The following is a 23,107-nucleotide window of genomic DNA, read 5'->3' as shown; positions in this document are numbered from 1 at the left end:
GTCAGTTAAGCGGCTGACTCTTGATTTCAGCTAAAGTCATGATCTCACGGTTCATGAGATTGAGCCCACATTGAGCTCTGCGCTGACAGAGCGGAGCCTGCTTGGGATTCTGTGTCTCTATCTCTCTGACCCTCTGTTGTGTGCTCTTTCTCTCTCTCTCTCTCTCTCTCTCTCTCTCTCTTTCAAAATAAATAAACATTAAGAAAATAAATGTGCATATATCTAAGTAGTATTATAATAAATATAACTTAAATGAGCACTAGAAACTTGGGAGCATTTTCCTATTTGAAGGAGTCTAATACTCAAGTTTGAAAACACTAACATAGATACTGTAATAGCAATGAATAGAATTTTAACTAGATTTTCATTAAAGTTAAATATCCAATTTAAATTTTAAGTTAAAAACAACACTGAGATACCATGACATGACTGTTAGTATGACTGTAGTGTGGAAAATTGGCAGCACCAAATGCTGGCGAGGAAGGTGCAAAGAGTAGGAACTCTGACAGATTGCTGGTCAGAATGCAAAACGATACAGCCACTCTGGAAAATAGTTTGGGGGTTTCTTACCAAACTAAACATACTGTTACTCTATGATATAGCAATCATGCTCCTTGGTATTTACCTAAAATCAGTGAAAATTTATGTCCACACCAAATTTGCACACAGATGTTTATAGCAGCTTTATTCACAATTGCCAAAATTTGAAAGCAACCACGATGTTCTTCAGTAAGTGAATGAATAAATAAACTGTGGTACATTCAGACCATGGAATACTATTCAGTACTAAAAAGAAATGAGCTCTCAAAGCATGAAAAGACATGGAGGAAACTTAAGTACATATTACTTAGTGAAAGAAGCCAGTCTGCAAAGTCTATATAGGATATAATTCCAACTATATGACAGTTTGTTAAAAGCAAAATAATGGAAACAATAAAAAGATCAGTGGTTGCCAGGGATAATGGAGAGACAGATAAATAGGTAGAGCAGAGAGGATTTTTAGGGCAGTGAAAATACTCTATTTAATATTATAATGGTGGAACCATGTCATTACATTGGTCCAAACTTGTAGAATATGCAACACCAAGACTGAATCTAATGTAAACGATGGACTTTGAGTGATGGTGATGTGTCAATATAGGCTCATTATTGGTAAAAAGTGCACATTCTGGTGAGTGATGTTGTGATGGAGGAAGCTGTGCCTGTGTGAGCATAGGAGGTATCTAGGAAATCTTTCTACCTTCTTCTCAATTTTGTTGTAAATCTAAAACTTTCTAAAAATAGAGTATTTTTTAAAATTCAACAATTATAAAACAAGGGACATGTTGCAATACTTTTGTCATTGAGATGGGTTTTTTTCATCAGTTCAGGTTTCACAAATTCGAGGGAGGGGAAGCAATAACATGTGATAGGAACAACACAAAATTTAGAGTTGGAAAATCCAGGTTCAAATCTAAACTCTGACATTTCTCAGCTTGACTGAGTCAGTTTCCTCATATGCCAAATGCATACAATAAAATGTAAACTTATGGGAAATAATATAAATAAATGTCAAAGTACTTAATAAAGAATGAAGCATTCTTCAGGTACACAGTATTTATATTTTCTGAGTTCATCCATCAAAAGTGGAAAATGTTTGTGTGGATTCATGCACATCTTCCTACCCGTCCTTCATCATCATTATTATTTTTTGTTATGTAATCTCTACATCCAATGTAGGGCTCAAACTCACAAACCCGAGAGCAAGAGTATCATGCTCTGCCAACTGAGCCAGCCAGGTGCTTCCTACCCAATCCTTCTTGAAGCAGTAGTATACTGTTTATCGAGTGTAGATGAAACCTGTCTTAATTCACTCTAGTGATTATCCTTTAGTGTCCTAACACTCACAAACCGGATGAGTCACTCAGGCCAGAGACAGGAGTTGAGAGGAAGAGGACTATGAATAGCATTGACTTGGGAACCATAAAATGTTGGACCCCATGCTTGTTGGAAGTCCTCCAACCTTACTTCCTCCCAAACTATCTCCTCTATGACCTTTTATCTGCCTGCTGCTGTGCTGGTTGAGTTCCTCCTCCGACATCACCTTTCTTAGATTTTTTGTTGTTAATGTTCATCCATATTTGAGAGGGAGAGAGAGACAGAGCACTAGCAGGGAACGGGGAGAGAGAGAGAGGGAGACACAGAATCCAAAGCAGGCTCCAGGCTCAGAGCTGTCAGCAGTCAGCGGTCAGTGGTTTGAGCCCAACGTGGTGCTCGAACTCACGGACCATGAGATCATTACCTGCCCTGAAGTCAGATGCTTAACTGACTGAACCACCCAGGAGCCCCTCTTAGATCTTTAATTAATCACTTATTACCTTGCATTGTAATTAGCCTAGTACCTACTCCATGACCCTCATAACTATTTTTTATGAACATATCTAGAATGAATGATTGATTGATTGATTGATTGATTGATTGATTGATTTCAGGATTAGCACTATGGAATCCAAAGGGTACTGAAGTCACCTTTTAGCTTGGATAAGTTAATTAACTTCTGTGACCTCTTTCCTTTACCTTTGGGTAGTATTTGAAAATACCGTCGAAAGCACCTGGCATGGCCTCTGGCACATTGTGAATGAAAGTTTTAGGTAGAAGTTAGTTAATGGTGATGATAGCTGGCAACTTTTGGAAACTTCACATTCATTAACTCATTTAATCATCACCATAATCCAGTAAAGTAGGTACTGTTATTGGTCTTGTTTTACAAATGAGGAAACTGCTGTAAAGTAGTAGTATGATGAAAATGCCACAGCAGATTAGCAATAAAACCAGGGAGTCTGAATCTACAGCCTACATTCCACTGAGCTGCCTTTCAGTTATCATTCATATTATTACTATAAACCCACTTGCACTGGGCCACTGTTAACCTCTAGAGTGCCCATGTGCTCTCTCTCTGCCCCTCCTCCACTCATGCTCTCTCTCTCTCTCTCTCTCTCTCTCTGTCAAAAATAAATAAACATTGAAAAAAATTAAAAAAATAAAGGGGTGCCTGGGTGGCTCAGTTGGTTGAGTGTCCGACTTCGGCTCAAGTCATGATCTCACAGTCTGTGAGTTCGAGCCCCTCGTCAGGCTCTGTGCTGACAGCTCAGAGCCTGGAGCCTGCTTCGGATTCTGTGTGTGTGTGTGTCTCTCTCTGTCCCTCCCCAGCTCATGTTCTGTCTCTCTCTCTCTCTCTCTGTCAAAAATAAATAAACATTAAAAAAAAATTAGAGTGCCCATGTGCAAATTAGAAAAAGAAAATATTTCCTTTCCTGAAGATATTTGATTCTCAACATTAGAAAATTATCAAAATAATTCACAAAAATGTGATGTCTATGATGTGTAAAATGACATAATCAGTTATAGTGTCCTATACCAGCAAAAGAGAAGGCTGAAAAATCCTTGTTCTTCAAGCTTCTTATAACATATCCTTATTAGGAATTGTTATCAGGAAAAGACAAAAATGATTAATAACCCTCAAGAGCAAACATCTCCTTAACCTAAAAGAACTCCACAAGTACATAACTGTGAGACTAATTCTAAAATGAGTTCAAAATGTATAAATTGCATGATTAAGGCAGACGTTTGTCAGCTAATTTGGCAATGAAACTGGCCCAGTGCAGCTTTACAAGATATGTGCAGCATTTCATTGCTGACACCCAGCAAGATTTTCATTTTACACCTCTATGTTTTTGCTCTGAAGCTTCCTTTATTATTATGACTAAGTTCATGTTGCCACTGCTTTTTGAATTTTTCATTCAATGCTATACCTTTGGTCTTTTACTAGTCTGTCATTTTATTTCTTTAAAGTTCTATGACCTACTCTGCTAAAGCAGTGGGACTTATTTTTTGCAAGCATGGTATTTAAAGCCTCCTTGTGAAAGTGTCTGTCATTATAATGGACTCTCACTGTCTTCTGTCACCACTAAGCAACCTTAAACTAGCTCATTCTTTAGGGTCAGTTGTAACAAATGTTATTGCAGTTCATGATAGGCCACTGTGCTGTATACATAGAGATTAAAAATAAATGTGGAGAGATTTAATAGTCCTGAAAGTTTTATTAAATTTCTAAGCAGAGTGCTAAAAGCATGGTTTGTTAACCAAACTTGGAATACTATATTTGACATTATAAGTGAATATATTGATACATGGGTATTACCTTTAAATGCAGTTATACATAATATTGAATAAATTTACTTTTATTTTGTATGACTTTCCTTAACAGCCAAAGTTTAATGAATGTGTCCTTGTATTTATAAAGACAGGGCAGAATCGTATAATATTGAAAACAAAGGACTATTTCAGCTTGTTCTTCCAGGGGAATTTCACTGAAACATAATGTTATTCCATTTATATTAGATAAGGATAACGATAAATGTTAGGTGATATAAAAGATAATAAGCAGGGTCACAGTGACAGGAACAGTGCCTTTTAGACTTTAGAGTATATTTTCAAACTGACATGTGTGCTTTTCACCGATTAACATTCAAATGAGGTGAAGAAGCACATCTTGGCCAGAAATATAATTTGTAATGTCATTATATTTAGAGGTACTTTTCAAGATGTCAGGTAAGGAAGGTTATGGCACCTGAGGCTATCAAAAAAAGCCCCAAATAACACAACAAATGCTATAAATCATAGTTTGTGAATCCTGGAACTTCTAAGTGAAGGAAAGAGATAGATTGCTTACATTAAGGTTAGGGAAATTATGAAAATGAATCCACCTGGTATGTAGCCAGAAGAGAGAAATGAGAAATTTAGGAGAGTTTCCAGAAAAGGAGGTGATTTAGTTAGGACTCTTTAAGGTACCTATGAAGAAAACCCAACTCAAACTAGGCTACTAAAAATTTAAAAGGAATTTGTAAGTCTCTACCCTCAGGCATGCCTAGATCTGGGACTAATACTTTTTCATGAGATTCTGTCACTGTCGTTCTATTTCTCTTTTGGCTCTACTTGTCTCTGTTTCTCTTATCTTGTTAGCCCTGTTCTTCCATGCTGTACAGAGCAGAAAGCCTCGACACTCGGAGCCACAGACTCCTATTAGCAAAAAGGATAAGAGAAACGTTGCTGTAGTTCCAATACAGAAGATATGGGAAAGACTCTGATTACCCCAACTATGTCATATACGTGCTCACTTGTGGCCTAGGATAGGTTTGGGGCACACACTTTGGTTCACAGTCCCACCAGGACCATTTGAAGTGAACAAGTGTTCTCTAAAGGGATAAAATGAGGGTCGGGAAGCATTCTAGAGAGACACGCAATGGTGTCTACCTAGAAGGGTGGAAGAGCTTTGTGATATGTGTTGCTTTAGTTCTCAATTTATGACAAGAGACATAAATGGCTGTATTTTCTATTATTTTTTTTTACTTTTACAAAAGTTATTAGGCTTTATTTTTTTAAGTTTTAGGTTTACAGAAAAATTGAGCAGAAAGTACAGAGAGTTCCATTATAACTTCTCATACTCCCTCCCACCACCCATCCCAGTGCCTCTGCTATTAACATCTTGCATTAGTGTGGTACATTTGTTACAACTGATGGGCCAATATCAATACAATGGTATTAACCAAAGTTCATAGGTTGCATTAAGGTTCACTCTGTGTTGTACATTCTGAGGGTTTTGATAAAGGTATGACGATAATGTATCCACCCGTATAGTGTCATAAAGAATAGTTTCACTGCCTTAAAATTACCCTGTGCTTCACCTCTTCATCCATTCTTTTCTCCTTCTGAATCTTTGATCTTTTTACTACCTCCATAATTCTCCCTTTTATAGGATGTCATATAGTTGTAAACATCCTCCTTGTAGCCTTTTCAAATGGGCATCTTTGACTTTGTGCTATGCAATTGAGATTCTTCCTTGTCTCTTTCGTGGCTTCATAGCTCATTTCTTTTTATGGCTGAATTATATTCCATTGTATGGATGCACAACAGTTTTCTATCCATTCATCTATTGAAAGACATCTTGGTTGCTTCCGAGTTTTAGAAATTATGAATAAAGCTGCTATAATCATTCACGTGCAGGTTTTTTTCTGTGTGAAAGTTCTCAGCGCATTTGGATAAATACCAAGGAGTATGATTGTTGAATCACATGGTACAATCTGTTTAGTTTTGTAAGAAACTGCCAAATTGTGTTCCAAAGTGTCTGTATCATTTTGCATTCCCACCAGCAATGAATGAGAATTCTTGCTCCATATCCTTGTCAACATTTAATGTTGTCAGTGTTTTGGATTTTAGCTATCTTAATAGGTGTGTAGTGGTATTTCATTGTTGTCTTAATTTGCATTTCCCTAACGACATATGATATAAAGCATCTTTTCAAATGTTTATTTGCTGTCTATAGACCAACTCATTTTATAATTGGGTGGTTAATTTTCTTATTGTTGAGTTTTAAGAATTCTTTGTATATTTTATTTCTTTTTCTTTTTTTCCAAGTTTTTATTTAAATTCTAGTTAGTTAACATATAATTTAATATTGGTGTCAGAAGTAGAATTTAGTGATTCATCACTTACATATAACACCCAGTGCTCATCACAAATGCCCTCATTAATACCTATCACCCATTTAGCCCATTCCCCTGCCCATCTCCCCACCAGCCACCTTTAGTTTGTTCTCTATAGTTAATAGTCTCTTATGGTTTGCCTCCCTCTCTCTCTTTTTTTTCTTCCTTCCCCTATATTCATCTGTTTTGTTTCTTCAGTTCCAAATGTGAGTGAAATCATGGTATTTGTCTTTCTCTTACTGATTTATTTCACTTAGCATAATACATTCTAGCTACATCCATGTTGTTGTGAATGGCAAGATATCATTCTTTTTGATGGCTGAGTAATATTCCTATATATATATAATATAAAACTTCATATATATTTAAAACTATTTATATATATATATATATATGGCTACATCTTCTTTATCCATTCATCAGTTGATGTACATTTGGGCTCTTTCCATAATTTGGCTATTGTTGATAATTCAGTGGCTGTTTTTATATGTAAAATGCCTTGGCCATTAGCCACTCAACCAATGTTAGTTTCCAATGCTTTTTATTATTTATTTATTTATTTATTTATTTTTAATATTAAATTTATTGTCAAATTGGTTTCCATACAACACCCAGTGCTCATCCCAACAGGTGCCCTTCTCAATACCCATCACCCACGCTCCCCTCCCTCCCACCCCCCATCAACCCTCAGTTTGTTCTCGTTTTTAAGAGTCTCTTATGTTTTGGCTCCCTCCCTTTCTAACCTTTTTTTTTTCCCTTCCCCTCACCTTGGTCTTCTGATAAGTTTCTCAGGATCCACGTAAGTGTGAAAACATATGGTATCTGTCTTTCTCTGTATGACTTATTTCACTTAGCATCACACTCTCCAGTTCCATCCACATCACTACAAAAGGCCATATTTCATTCTTTCTCATTGCCATGTAGTATTCCATTGTGTATATAAACCACAATTTCTTTATCCATTCATCAGTTGATGGACATTTAGGCTCTTTCCATAATTTGGCTATTGTTGAGAGTGCTGCTATAAGCATTGGGGTACAAGTGCCCCTATGCCTCAGCACTCCTGTGTCCCTTGGGTAAATTCCTAGCAGTGCTATTGCTGGGTCATAGGGTAGATATATTTTTAATTTTTTGAGGAACCTCCACACTGTTTTCCAGAGCGGCCGTACCAGCTTGCATTCCCATCTCTAGACCTTTTTAATCTTGCAATCTGAAACTATAAACCCATAGATTATCAACTCCCCATGTTTCCCTGCCCCGTAGCACTTACATGTTTCTATATTCTTTTGCCCAGTGCAAGTAAGAGTCCTGTGGTAAGTACAGATCAAAGCACTATATAACACCATGGTTAATAGCATGAACTTAAGAGTCAGTAAGACATAAGTTCAGATCTTGCTCAGCCTATCTAGCCCTGTGACCTTGTATAAAATTAATTAACTTCCCTAATCCTTTGTTTTTCTCACCTGTAAAATGAGAACAATTTCTATCTTTAAGTATATTAGAAGTACATTTTTTAAAAGTATATGATGCACACACCAGGAACATATCAGTTTAATAAATTGTAGGCATTTCAGTTGTTAATTTGTTTACCTCCTTCAAACTAATTTCCCTCAAAACACTAAACAAATACTATTTTAGGAATTGACTTATCAAAAGTCCTCATAGGAATCTGGCCTTTCTATATTTTGGCCAAAAGAATATTTCCTCACTTGTTCTCTGATGCCTAGAATTCCTTTATTAAGAAATAAATATTTTCATTACAGTTTTAGAAATGAAAATATTAAAAGGCAAACATCTCATTGTAGGGAAACACTCTCATGCTAACAATGCTAACATAATGCTAACAAAATAATATACAAGAGTAAACACCACATCAACTGCTTCCTTAGTTTTGAGAATTAGGGAGGAAGAACAATAGCAGGACAGTGGAAGGGGAAGAGGACCACTGGACACAAATAAGATAGTCTAAATGTTAAATAAAATAATGACTACTTAATAAACCTTTAACAAGTTACAGGCAATAAAATAAGCACTTAAAAGCTTAGTATAGTTAAAAAGAGAGAGCTTAGTTTAAATTCAGTATCCTAATATAGATTCAAAATGACTTTGACAAGCGGGAGCAATGAGTTCAACTCTAACAACATTAAATGCAATAAGGATAAATAAAAAATGTACATTTATATTTACATAGCAGTTATATACAGTCATCTTTTCTTTCCTAAATTACCCCAGGAATACAAATGATATTACTACTGAATACCAACTTTTTAAATAAGGGAGGAAAAGTAAGATGCCACTATATTATCAGAATGTGGACTTAGAATGACATTGGGAAACCATTGAAGTTTCTGGAAAAAGTCATTTACTCATAACCGTTGTTTTCACAATGTTGTTTTCTTTTAGTGGGATTAATCTTTATAAGGAGAAGGTAGAAACAAGAGGTTCTTAGTGCAGACTTGCAGGTAGCAGGGTCTGGAATGGAGAAGAACAAAAAACTTATGAATATTTTTATATAAGGAATATTTATATGAGTATTGAAAGAGAGAACCGTCAAAGGTTATTCCAAGATTTTTAGCCTAAAAAATGGCACCAGCAGATATAACAATGTTGCAGAGAAGAGGTATTTTTTAGGGCAAGATAAGTTGATAGGAATGCATTTTCTGGATAATAGTTGGAGTCGTCCCAGTGGAATTTGCTGTGGGATGGTGCATTGGGCACAAATATAAACATATGGACATTATTAGCTTTGCAGTGCTACTTAGCACCAGAGACGGTGATGGAAGAGTCTGAAGAATGAATTAGGAAAAGAAGAAAAAGACAGGGTTCAGCATTCAGAAAATGCTGAGCCCATCTCCTACCAAAGTGGCAAAGAGAAATGCCGAACCAAGGAAAAGCAAGAGAGCTCTAAGAGCATGAGTTCTCATAAGCACGCTGAGGAGCTTGGTCTTGGAGTCATAATTAATTTAGCTTTTCTCCATGTTAGGAATCTATATCTCATTTTAGTTCTGATAATTTGGATACGTCACATTCTGGAGGTCAATTTGATTATTAGCTAGTATTAAAATTTGTTCTCTCAGTTCTTTTATGTTCCTTCTAGCATGTATTTCTTGCTTTAACTAATTGACATTAAGAGCTAATGCTACAGAAGAAATTTAGGGAAACATCTGAGTGCTTATCCTGATTAATGTGTTTTTGATGTTCTTGGCAGAAACACTAAGGTGTCAACTACAACTAACATATTTCCGTGTCCTGATAGTCTTCTGACAACCTCAAACTCATGTGTTCAGAAGCAGTTCATTTGGAGAATGCTGGTAGCCTCCTTTACCATGCAGTGTAAAATCCAGGGGAGTATATTTAAATGGGCAAGAAGCAGTTGTAGTTTTTTATACTTTGGTGAGAAAAGTGGGACATCAGTGGAGTTCCCCACAATTACATAATCCAAACATTACAATACTATATGTAGAACACTAGTCTGGAAATGAAATCAATAACCACTACCAAGTGAGTCATTAAAGTAACAACATCAAGTGCCTACTTATAGTGGTCTTCCTTCTCATTTTGACCCTGTTACACTGTTCAAACATCTGCTAAATTTACCACGTTTCTTTAAATAGATTAGGATGAAGCTTGTGAGTTATCTAGTTCCAGAATTATAGTGTCTTATATAAATTATTCCCCAATCAGACAGCATGTCTCTACCATAAGGACTAATTTTCAGGTGTGTATGGAGGTATTTTTTTTAGTTGACTTAGGAATGTTCCCATTGTGTAAATCAATATTATTAATAGGAAAAAAAAAGGAAAAAAAGTATCAGAAAGGCCCAGAGCAAGCTCTTCATACTGAAAATACATTTGGAAATTGTTAGTAAACCCTTTCAACATGGAAAATCTTTGCCATGAATACTGTCACTGGAAGTTGCCAACTATAAATACCCTGTATGTAACACAGCTTTAAATAGGTGTGTGGCATATGTGATTTTTATACCAAAGATCATAACAAAAATTGGAAATGAAGATAAAAGGCAATCATACTACTTTGTGAGGAATACAAGTTAAGTATCCTATGCAGATGTTCCTAAAATGGTGTTTAATCCATTTCATTTTCTCTTCTGTGCACCTGTTAGCACAGATAGCAGAAAGATCCACTCAAAATTAGTTGAGTTACTATATTTAGTAACAAACAAACCTGCTATCAGTTAATGTCTAATTTGAAGTCATTTGAATTTAAACATATAAATCAGAAAAGATGAGTCAGGGCAACATTTTCCTTATCGTTAATACTCTTAATCAGAGAGTTTCTTTTGGTGTCTATGTATAGCAGCTGCAGATTTTATTTTTTGAAGTCCTAGTCTTTTAAATGAATCAAAGACTTTTTCTTTGTTTCCCCATACCATAAATTATTATAACTAACATACTATAGAGAGCTGAACCAAGTTTTCTTCTTTCTTGTCTTTCCCTTCTGTGTTATTTTAATCCCAGTGAGGACTGGACAGCATTTAGGAGGGAGAGAGAGTGATGGTTGCTGACATTGATATTCTTTCCCTGCCTTTCTTCCTAGAACATCTCCTCTTTTACATGGGGTAACACTTAAGCTTCCAACTAATATTTCATTCAGTGAAAGAGTTCTTAATAAGACTTAATTAGAAGAGAGAAAAAGAGAGAGATGATTTCAGTGCTCGTACATTTGATAAAGATGTGTTCTACTCAGTTTTTTCACTTGGATTTATTCGTCTCAACAAACGTTACCCTCTAAGCAAACAGATCCAGCCCTCAAATGGTACTCTTTCCCTTCCCTCAAGAGCACTGCTGATGGCATGCTAACTTATGTTCATTATTTCTACTCTATATGTATAATGTTAAAATAAACACTTGGATCATGCTGTTGCTTTGAAATGCTGTTGTGTTGAAACATGTCCTGAAAAACAATTATAAACTATAAATGATGAATTCATAGTTATACACTACAACTTGTTTATTAAAATGAAGAGGTCACTAACTACTGGTTAACTATGCAAAATTTTTTAAATTTTTAAATTTTTTAAATTAATTTTTGAGAGATAGAGAGAGAGAGAGAGACAGAGCATGAGCAGGGGAGGGGCAGAGAGAGAGAGGGAGACACAGACCCCAAAGGAGGCTCCAGGCTCTGAACTGTCAGCACAGAGCCCAACGTGGGGCTTGAACTCATGAACTGCGAGATCATGACCTGAGCCGAAGTCGGAGGCTTAACCCACTGAGCCCCCCAGGTGCCCCAACTATGCAAATTATTATGTGAAACAGGAATGGAGTCAGGGTGAAGGTAATGGGAAATATGGGTGGGGTATGAAATGAAATGTACTTCCTAGAAGAGTGCCAAGAAATGCCATGAATTTCTGAAACAGAACTACCAAAAGTAAAATTGTAAAATTTCATTTTATAAGATATAATTTAGAATTTTAGGTAATCACCTGAAAGTTCTCACCAGATTTTTCTGCCTTTGAATGATTCTTTCAGAGATGTAGAAATAATCCATTCTCCCCAAATATGCTGATAAGCTAAAAGGTGTGGTAGTCATGTTATAGGAGCTTTAAGCTAAGATACAAAACAGTTTTTCTACTTGATTTCTATTAGATGCACAGATGCTTAACTGTATAGTGATTGCAAACTAGCTTCCCGAGAATCTGAAGCAATCTAAGCAAAAATATGTATTTAATGGAAATGACTAAGTTGGTGTCTCCTACTTGTACCACATCATTTCTGGAATTGAGTGCTGCATTTACAAGGAGGCTTATTAGGTGATCATACAGTGTATGACCAATCAGTGACATGTTTTTGAATTCAAAGGAATTTTATTAATAATTACGTCAGAACAAAAGGCATAAATTGGGTCTTTCCTAGGAAGCCTGAAAATGTGGGAACATAGGGGAATCTTTTTTTCAGTCAAGATTACGCAGATAAGTATGAGTTTGCTGGTCATATTTTGTGCTATTTTATTTGATGATATGGACCTGAATTGTATTTAATAAATCCAAGTTCCTGTTCTTCTTATTTTGGCACCAATATTTTCAAAATTTAGAGACAACAGGTTTCTGTGAGATTACCATAGCCAACATTACCAGCTGCATGAAGTAGTCAGAATTGAATGTGGCCATGAGCCATTACAACTCTAAAAACAACTATTATGGCACATGTTTAGAAATTTTCATATACAATCCTGTATTTTTCCATCCATAAGTATACATCCTACTAATTACCTTCTCCACACTGTATCGTATTGTTAAATATGCCTGCCCGGGAAGTGAAGGGGAGTTAGAGAAGCTTTCATAGCTATATACTAATAATAACTGAACCAATTGTCTGTCCCTTCTTTTCAAAGTGCCCGTGCAAGTTAGTCATAATCATTTAAAAGAAGAATTAATATTGAGGAAAAAGTACTCTGCAGTAGTAATTTTTATGTGCAAATAAAAGTTGAACTTTATTTTCTGGGAAACATGGTGGTTCTAGTAATAATAATGAATAAAGACATTTAAAAATGTACAGCTTCCAGAAGACTTTGTACCATTGATGAAATAAATGCTAAAGATGAAATAAGAAATTGGAAAACTGATTATGATTATAAATGTTTAGGATTACATTTGCAGCAGTCCCTAACTCAAAATTACAGATTTTGATCAAGTGTAATTTTTTCTACAAATTACCACTTAAATATTATAATTTATATGAGAGTGAATTATATTGCAAATTAACCCTTACAGTTAAAGGTTTTGGCCTAACTATAATCCCCTTTAACATCAGATTAAAATATGCAGCGAAAATAGTTGAGGTTCTTGATTTCTTTACTGGTCGTCTACTATGCAGATTTTAATCACTATCTATGAGTTGGGGGAAAATTTAAATTTTGATTAAAAACTGTACAATGGAAACAAGGCATTATATATGTTTAAATTATTCAATTAAAACAGCTTTACTTTTTATTTTTACAGTCACATACGTACTTGCTGTTTCACTCTACAAACGTACATTGGGTTAGTTCCTTACTGTGAGACAGTCATACTGTCGTACCTGGGATACAGAGTTGAAGGTGTGCACAGTCTAGTGGGGCAGCAGGTGATATATTTTCCTCAGGTATATATATTTGTACAATGGAGTATTGCTTAGCAATCAAAAAGAATGAAATCTTGACATTTTCAACTACGTGGATGGAACTGGAGTGTATTATGCTAAGTGAAATTAGTCAGAGAAAGACAAATAACATATGACTTCACTCATATGAGGACTTTAAGAGACAAAACAGGTGAACATAAGGGAAGGGAAACAAAAATAATATGAAAACAGGGTGGGGGACAAAGCATAAGAGACTCATAAATATGGAGAACAAACTCAGGGTTACTGGAGGGGTTGCGGGAGGGGGGATGGGCTAAATGGGTAAGGGGCATTAGGAATCTACTCCTGAAATCATTGTTGCAGTATATGCTAACTAATTTGGATCTAAATTAAAAAAAAAAATGAAATTAAGTATTATGTTGAAAAAAAGAAAAAAAGAAAAAGAAAAGTATTTTTTTCTGGTCACTTCCAGTGGATCATAAATTTTTAAAATTATGTTTCTAATGGATATCAGAACTCTTTCCTTGGTTGTGAGGGGCTCTGTGGTTCCTGTAGTAGTAGCACTTCAGGACTAAGACCAGTTGAGCATTGTGCTGCACGTCAGCACATTTAATTGATTCTGCCATACTCTGTTGGGCATGGCAGAAACCATGTCACAGACCCGTCCTTTCTGCCTCAAAAGGGGGCATATTTTGAACAGACATAGAGATTAAATTGAAAATATTTCTGCTTGTTACATTTTAAATTTGTCTCCTTCCAGTTTTAGCCTATCCTCCTCCATGAGAACCAAGGACATCACGGTAACTTTAATTCAGAGATATTTAATACAAGACACTTGCCACCATCTTGACTTTTTGTGAGTCTGTAACATTCAGCTGGCATTTTGGAATCTGGTCCAATATCCATTAAGGAGGTCAAGCTGAGAAGTGACGTCCTTCATACAATAAGGAGGAGAAAAGTTTTCTAATCTAGAACATTAAGGAAGGAAGTCATCCCCTGGTGGCTCTGTTAAATGTACAGTGAAATGCAGGATATTATAGTGCTTCAGTATCACTGGACCTGTAAAAGCCAGGGTTTATTTGACTTCAGACTCCACTTACTGAAGAGAGAATCTAGAAGGTAACCCAGTGCAGATCGCTCCAGATGCTTGCTAATAAACACAGCTACTTTTGAACAAGTATAGTGTTCCTGGTGAGAGCCCTTGAAAAGAAATATAATTCATGAGAGAAGGCAAGTCTGAAGTAAAGGGAGTTCACTGATGAGAATGGTGTGCATTTGTGTGTGTGTGTGTGTTAGTGTGTGTATTAGGAGAAAATTCTAAAACAAAGCCTGTGACACACTTGTTAGTGGAAAGAAAATTAAAGTGCAGAAAATGCTGAAGATTTCAAAATAAACTTAGGGCAAGAAATAAAATTTTAGGCTATTTTTGGAACATCATAGTTTCACTGTTTCAGACAGAGTGTATAATATTAAAGGGTGAACAAAGAAAGCAGAGTCCTTACCTTCTATTTTGCTTCCATTTTCTCCATCAAAGGGACTGATATTTACACAAGAAAAAGCAGAATAAACATGGATAAAATGAAACTGCATCTCCTGATAGGTGAAAAATAAGTGTCCCTGAATGCTTTAAACGTATCCAATTCCCTAATTCTGGAAGAATTCACATTAGGAAATTTACACCTTCACCTTATATAGTACTTGTAGTTTGTGAAGTGATTTCATATACCTAGTTTTATTTAGTAGTTTTAATGACGTAATATGAATACCTGAGCATGCATATTATGCAACTTTACAAAGTAAGTAAAGGCTCAAAGAATGACATTCTCAAGGTAATTCTCAAGAGGCTTAGCAGGGCTTAGTATTCAGAGAGAATTAGAGATGAGAAAGAGCATATTATTTGTAATTTTCAAAATGTAGATCTTGGAAACCATAAACATAAGATTGATATCAGTGATTCTCAAAATCTAAAATTATTTTGGGGCGCCTGGGTGGCTCAGTCGGTTAAGCGGCCGACTTCGGCTCAGGTCACGATCTCGCGGTCCCCGCGTCGGGCTCTGTGCTGACAGCTCAGAGCCTGGAGCCTGTTTCAGATTCTGTGTCTCCCTCTCTCTCTGCCCCTCCCCTGTTCATGCTCTGTCTCTCTCTGTCTCAAAAATAAATAAACGTTAAAAAAAAAATTAAAAAAAAAATCTAAAATTATTTTGTATGTGTGTGGAAGCATTTAAAAGGTGGGTAATCTTGTACTATGCATGGTTTCACTAAAAGTTGCCAGAATAATTGCCTTTCCCTTTTAATTTAGATTGATCAGATATCTCTATTTGAGAAATTGGCATACTTTTCTTTCTTAGAAACTAAAATGGGACATTTGTTTGCACTGATCTTTATTTGGAGAATGGAGATTTGTGAAACATCATAGAACTCCATACCTGATCCTGCCGTGCTCCGCATTTGGAGATGGACATACAGAAATAACACTCCCCTGGACAGCAGAACACAGTCAGCCCTCACTTTGCACAGTTTCAGTATTACCATGGTTTAATGAAATGGTACTAGTTATGGTTCGAGTTTTGATAATGATGGTGTCTGAACTATGACTAATTACATAAGTACAGATTTTCCTAGTAGGTCTTTGGTCCACAAACCACTAAGTGAATAACAGATGTGCATGTTGATCAGTGACCAATCATATCACTTCTTGCAAAATTTGTCAGTGATTGCTTACTCTGCTTACGTTTTTTTTTTTTTTTTTTTTTGCTCAAGCCCTACGAGCAAAATTTATCATTGTGTTGTCTTGTTATCTCCCAGTAATAAACCGATGCACCATTTTACAAGAATAGATATAGTCAAATGAGGTAATTGACCAACAAAGATCAAAGTGCATCAAATAAATGAGAAATAAGAGTGCTTAAAGTGAAATTTGAATCAAACATAGGGTTCTAGAAGAAAGGCTCACCGTGGTTGACTCTGCTGTCATTCAAGAGACCCTGGAAACACAGTGCCAAGAATTAAGTGGAGAGGAACCTAAAGACATGATTGGGGAAAGTGACAAAAAGCAAGCCAATGTCCCAAGGAAGTGATGCTGGCAAACAACAACAACAACAACAACAGCAAAAATTTCATTTTAAAAGAATTCTCAGAGATATTTCATGACAGTGAAAGCACAAAAGGTAAAAGGTACCTGATCCAAACTTAGAAAGTGTGGCAATCTGCAAGTCATAGAAAAGATACTTGCTCTGGATTGTAAATTATTCAAGGAGAAGGCAAGTACTTTTCAAATTAGTTTCTCATTAAAAAATTAGTTTATCCTAAAAAATAATAGCAACACTTAATTCTCAATGTTTCTAGTGTTTTAAATTATGGGGTACTAAATAAATATTAATTTCACTATCCTTCATTTCTGTTTACATTTATATCTGTCAGTAATAGAGTTTTTAATGTTTTGACAGATAAAGGTTATGAAATTGTAGTTATTGATTATTGATTATTAAGTTCACTGCAGAGTTTCAACATGTGCTGTCATTTTTATAGTCCCATACCATCATGTGTAAACTTCCTGTCATTTCAAAGGGACTGAATTGTGGGCTGACAAAATTTTAAAAAAGACATTTCAGAGAGATAAGGATAAAGGTATGAATTTAGAGTCATGAGTTTAGCCCAAACTTAATACGAGCAAATACTATGACATATATGGTAATATGATCCCAATTGTTGAATGTTCAGTTCTGGGTTCCACATTTGAATAAGACTTTGAAGGGATAGGAAACCACTTCATTTTGATTATAGTTGAAGAGACTGGGGAGATGGGAGGTGTGTATCCAATTAAAAATTACTGATACAAAGGAAGTGGAAGTAAATTTAGCCTATGTAACTCTAAAGGGTGAGCCAGGAAGTTAACGGGATGTTTCAAAGAGACAGACTTTTCTCTTGGTGAAAATAACTCTTCTTCATATTGAGTTGCCCCAAAATGGAATCAGAGCACATGGAATCACATTGCTGTGGTATTGAGGTTTTTCAAAATAACTATCTTCTGGCAGGGATGTCTTTCAGAGAGTTGGGCTGGAAGAAAATTCCTAAAGTCCATTTCAAATATAAAAGGGTATGATTCTAGAATGGTAATTACTATAATCTTTAATGGTGGGTTGTAGCCACCATACCTGTATTTGTTGTTTAATAAGAGATACGTGGATCCTGATACAGCATGGAGTATTGGCAAGAAAAACAGCCTTTACTTCAGAAACACCAGAGTTAAAATCCCTGTTCAGATAACTGTGTAGCCTTGGGCATATTATTATCTCTAAGCTTACCCTTTGTCTTCTGTAAAATAGAAATAATATCTGCTTATATTTATTTTCTGAGAATTACAAGTAATGTATCTACCAGGGTGCTTGGGTGGTTCAGTTGGTTAAGATTCCAACTTCGGCTCACTTCATGATCTCACAGCTTGTGGGTTTGAGCCCCATGTTGTGCTCTGTGCTGACAGCTCATTGCCTGGGGCCTGCTTTGGATTCTGTGTTTTCCTCCCCCTCTGCCCCACCCCGCTCACACTCTGTCTCTCTCTCTCTCTCTCTCTAAAAAATAAACATTTAAAATTAAAAAAAACAACTAATATATCTACCTTGTGTTTGTAAATTTTAGCCTTTGCTGTCTTTAAGAAACACAATGACAATAGGAATACCAGGTAAATTTGAGGGATAGAAGAATTTTTTTAAATACCAAAAATGACAATTTATTAATTGTTTCCTTTTGCATACTGCCAAAATATTTATGTCTCTAGTAGGTGTGAGATACGCATGATACACATTTGTAATATCTCTATGAGAGTAAAAAGTGCAAAACAGTGGCAGAAATATGACTAGTTGAGAGAACACATTTTGGATAAGCCAAAATAAAATTAGAATGAGTAAAACTCAAATCACCAAGGATTTAAATATTCTTAACCAAAAATACAACATCAAAGAAGACTTGATTTTATGATTCAATCCTATTTTAAAATTAATTATAAAACAAGTAATTTTTCACTTTGAATCCCTTGTTTTTATTATTTTTTTTTGGTAATATAGTAGAGAATACATGGTATTTACATAGTGAGGTCACTTTTCCCATAAAATTGTAAATGAAGTAATTCACTGAAAGTTAAATGGTAAAATCTAAACAAAATGAATAAATAAATAAAGTGGCCATCAGGCAAAACTTGAATGGAAGTTTAACATATACACTGAAAATATGTATTAATCACAGTTAGGATTGGGAAAGAAAATTAAAGTAGCAAATCTAAAAACTGCACAAGTAAGCATTTCCACCAGGTATAAACATCTTTGTTGTGGAGATGGATGCATCAGCTTATTAAAGCCTAACATCATTCTATGTTTCAGTAATATACTGTCCTCTTGATTTCAGTTAAAGCTCACCAAAAGTTGCCTTATGTATCTTGTCAACTTGCTAAGACCATGGGAATGTCTGCTCGTCTTAAATACTGTACAAAGTAATCCATTATCCATTAACATCTGATTTTCTACATCAGTCTTTTGAGCATGATAGGATGAGAAAGAAAAGAAATGCTCAGTATTCTGATAAAATTAAGTTTTTAATTTTGCAAAGATGAGGGCCAGCTCCTGGACCTTGGTAGCATCACCAAGGTAGGGGCAGCTGGGTGACTTGATCAGTTAAGTGACTGACTCTTGATTTGAGCTCAGGCCATGATCCCACACTTCATAGGATTGAGCCCTGCATCGGGCTCTGTGCTGACAGCATGGAGCCTGCTTGGGATTCTTTCTCTCTTGCTCTCTCTGCCCCTTCCCTGCTCATGCTCTCTCTCTCTCAAAATAAGTAAATAAACTTTTTAAAAAGTTAAAAAAAAAAAGGAGTCACCAAGGTAATATCCTATCCACAGTATTTCTTGGGAGTCATTGAGTTCTCCCTGGCCATTTTCTAGCCTTGGGACTTGCTCAGTTTCTTTGAAATTTCTTAGTCATGTCAGTGTTTTTGTTTTTCCCCATAAAATTCTGAAGCTTAAATTATTTTATAGTAATTTTCAAAAGTAATAGAGAAAAACAATTTTTATCTCCAAGGAACTTAATCCAGAGAATTATAATCTGTGGGTATATACTACAAATATAACTAATCACAAGACATTTTCATAGTAGGATAAAATAAGTAATACAAATTAGTACTCTGTAGTTTAAATATGTAAGTGTTAAGAAGGTGCTCAGTTTGAAGCAATCAGAGACTCTGGTGGTCAATTGCATGATGGCTTAGGTCTAAATTATTGATAACAAATACATTGCAGAAGAAAGACTTAGGGAAAGGATTATCAAATGGCATATTCATAAGAATTTCCATGTGAATTCCCAGTTATCACCCTTAAAGATTATGATTCAGGGAGTATATTACTTTTCTACTGCTTCTATGACAAATTATAATGAGTTTAGCAGTTTGCAACAATACAAGTTTATTATCTAATAATTCTGTAAATCAGACTAATAATTATTATCTAATAATTCTGTAATTCTGACTCCTCACATAAGGGTATGGATATCTTTGAGGAGCCTTTATTCAGTTTACCACAGGGACTCTGGTCACAATTTGAGAAATCCTGGTATAGAGGCGTAAAACTTAAGAACTAAATTTTCAAACATGGTAGAAGATATATTAATTCCCTAAGAGTATGAAATTAGCAGGAAAGAGATCAGAGATGGCATGGGATCAGCAAAGAGTATGCATTGCATTAAGCAAAAACAGTGATATTTCTTAAATACTCAAATAACACTTGAATTTATTTAGGATCTTTTATTTTCACCTGGTTGAGACAAACACTTTACATAGTTTTATATGCCCACATCTGTATTTAACTTAGTTTGGAATTGTTTCAGAGATTATTGGGATTGTTTCAGAGATTATTGCAAAATTCTTAATAGTAATTATTTCCATTCAATAACATGATTCCATTGAGTTGACATTTATTTTTCTGTGATAATAATGTTTCTTTCTGATTTGAGTCCTAACCTTTTACAATTTATTTTTAAATTTACATAAAATGTACTCTTTTTGGTGTGAAGTTATATAAACATGACAAACGCATAGAGTAGTGTAATCACCATCATGTCACGATACAGATCCATTGCGTCGCCTCCCTGCCAAAAAATTCCTCATGTTTCTCCTTCGCAATTAATTTTTGCCCCTACTCCTAACTCCTGGCTACCAGTGATATCTTTATAGTTTTTCCCTTTCCAAAATGTAATATAAATATAATCATACAGGATGTAACTGTTTTTTGAGTTTATTTTATTTGTTTATTTAGAGAGAGAGACAAAACACAAGTCAGGAAGGGGCAGAGAGAGAGGAGGCACCCCAAGCTGCCTATCATTCTTAAAGTCTGCTTACAAGTATTTAATGTTGAGCCAACAGGTGAACTGGACTCAGGGATATGGTTTTATGTCAATAGCTTATTACGCTAAAGAGAAATGTTACAGAGAGTACAGAAAACAACTTAGTTGGATTTGAGACTTATATACGAATTTTGCTTATGTGATAATTAACATTTTATTTATGTTGACATTAAATTTATTTTAGGAGGACCTGGGTGGCTCAGTTGGTTAAGCGTCTGACTTCAGCTCAGGTCATGATCTCACAGTTCCTGGGTTCAAGCCCCATGTCAGACTCTGGGCTGACAGCTTGGAGCCTGGAGCCTGCTTCAGATTCTGTCTCTCTGTCTCTGTCTCTGTCTCTCTCTGCCCCTCCCCCCACCGGCACTCTGTCTCTCTCTCAAAAATAAATAAATGTTAAAAAAGGTTTTTTTGAAAAAATTAAAACAATATTTTAAATACAGCAGCTGCTGGTAGGACAGAGGTAGCGGAGAAGCATGTAGGATGGCAGGAAGAAACTAGTTTAAATTTCATGCATCTATAGATACTTAGCACAGTGGATAAGCCACATTCAGATAATTGAGATTTGAGCAGATGTGAATTTGTTCTCATTAGAATTCATGTTCCAAGCCCTACACAATGCAAGTAAATAGCTACTGAGCAGGAAACTGGAAGCTTAACCTTTTCTGTCTCTTAAATATGAGCATCTCATTCATAGCTCCATACTTAAAAAATAGACAGTTCCATAAGTCAGTTGTGCAGCTAAAAGAATCATTAATCTTTAAATAAGAGATTGTTCATTCTGCACTCTGCTGGGGATTATATAGTGCTTTTCATGTACTATACCTCAGAGTGTTTTACTAAGCAGTGAAGTATTTTGGAGATGTGTGATGAATATGTAACTCACATAACTGCAGCAAAAGCTGATGCTGTTTGTTAAGAACTATTTGTTAAATCAGAAATCTGCCACCCATGTTTGATGCTTGACATGCAAGAATCAGTGGAGAGCAAAACACATTGCTTATTTTCCAACAAGCATAAAGAGAATTTTCCCAAGAGTAATATTTGCATAAAGAAGTTTGTCCATGAATTAAAATCCTCCGAGGATTTAAAAGGACAAGCATCAAGATTTAATGGTATAGGATAAAACTTAGGATGTTTAGCTGAGCTTACCAAAGAGGCATAAGAGCTTTGGTAGACACCAGGCAGTGTGGCTGCTGTGTTGAAGATTAGTACTGTTTGTGGAGATAGCCATGAACTTCATCAAAGATACAGAAGAGAGTTCTCTGTGAAGCTTCCCTGACTCCCCCAGTGGCTTCTGTGTTCTTCCATGACCCTTTTTAAATGATTTCTTTTCTACCACTCTGCTGAATTAAAATTTACCTGTCTAAATTTCTGTTTGCTTGCACTAGCCTGTGGCTTCTGTTTAACCAACACCATGCTTTACTCACTTGTACACCCCAAGGCCTAGTGCAGAGTGCAGTAGAGGAGACTAGTTTGGTTGAGGTGTTCTGTAGGAATGAAAAGTCAATATGTAAAGGTCAGTGTGTCCTAGGGAACACACTAAGATAAAAAAGAGGTTAAAAAAAAAGATGTTCTTAGGTGGATAAGTGCCCCCCCAAATTGCTTTATAATATTTAAATGATGGGTTAATTAGCATTTTAAATTGGCTTAATTTTCTTGGCTGGCATGAATTCTCTGAGTTCTAAAAAATAAATTTCTCTCTATATTAATCTGGATTCAACAAGAGACACAAAAACAATAGAAAATATAGATTAAAGACTTTTTTGTATATTTGTCCATTTATTTCATCCAACTCTGGTGCTCTGAGCTAATATTTTACAGATTTTTTTTAATACAGGTGTTGTACATTTTTGGTTAAACTATGCATGTTTTCAACTTTATTTAGGTATATTGACAAATAAAGTTGTAATATATTTAAGATGTACAACAAAGTGATTTGATAAACAATGTCAAAAGATTCCTCTCATTGAGTTATAATGAACACATCTCTCAACTTACATATTTATCTTGTTTTCCCCCTTTGGTGAGAACATTTAAGTTCTAGTCTCTTAGCAAATTTCAATCATACAATATAGTGTTATCAATTACAGTTACCACATTTTATGTTAGATCATCAGAATTT

The 23,107-nt window shown here is 35.4% G+C and overlaps 1 protein-coding gene across 1 annotated transcript in view; it reads left to right on the top strand.

Annotated features, from left to right (window-relative positions):
• Positions 1–23,107, top strand: part of MAGI2 (membrane associated guanylate kinase, WW and PDZ domain containing 2) — a 1,332,916-nt gene that overhangs the window by 295,044 nt on the left and 1,014,765 nt on the right. The gene's annotated exons all lie outside the window — the stretch shown is intronic.

This window comes from Panthera leo, chromosome A2, assembly GCF_018350215.1.
Source record: "Panthera leo isolate Ple1 chromosome A2, P.leo_Ple1_pat1.1, whole genome shotgun sequence".
NCBI lineage: Eukaryota > Metazoa > Chordata > Mammalia > Carnivora > Felidae > Panthera > Panthera leo.
The sequence above is the reverse complement of the archived record's forward strand: the minus strand, read 5'-3'. Positions and strand labels throughout refer to the sequence as shown.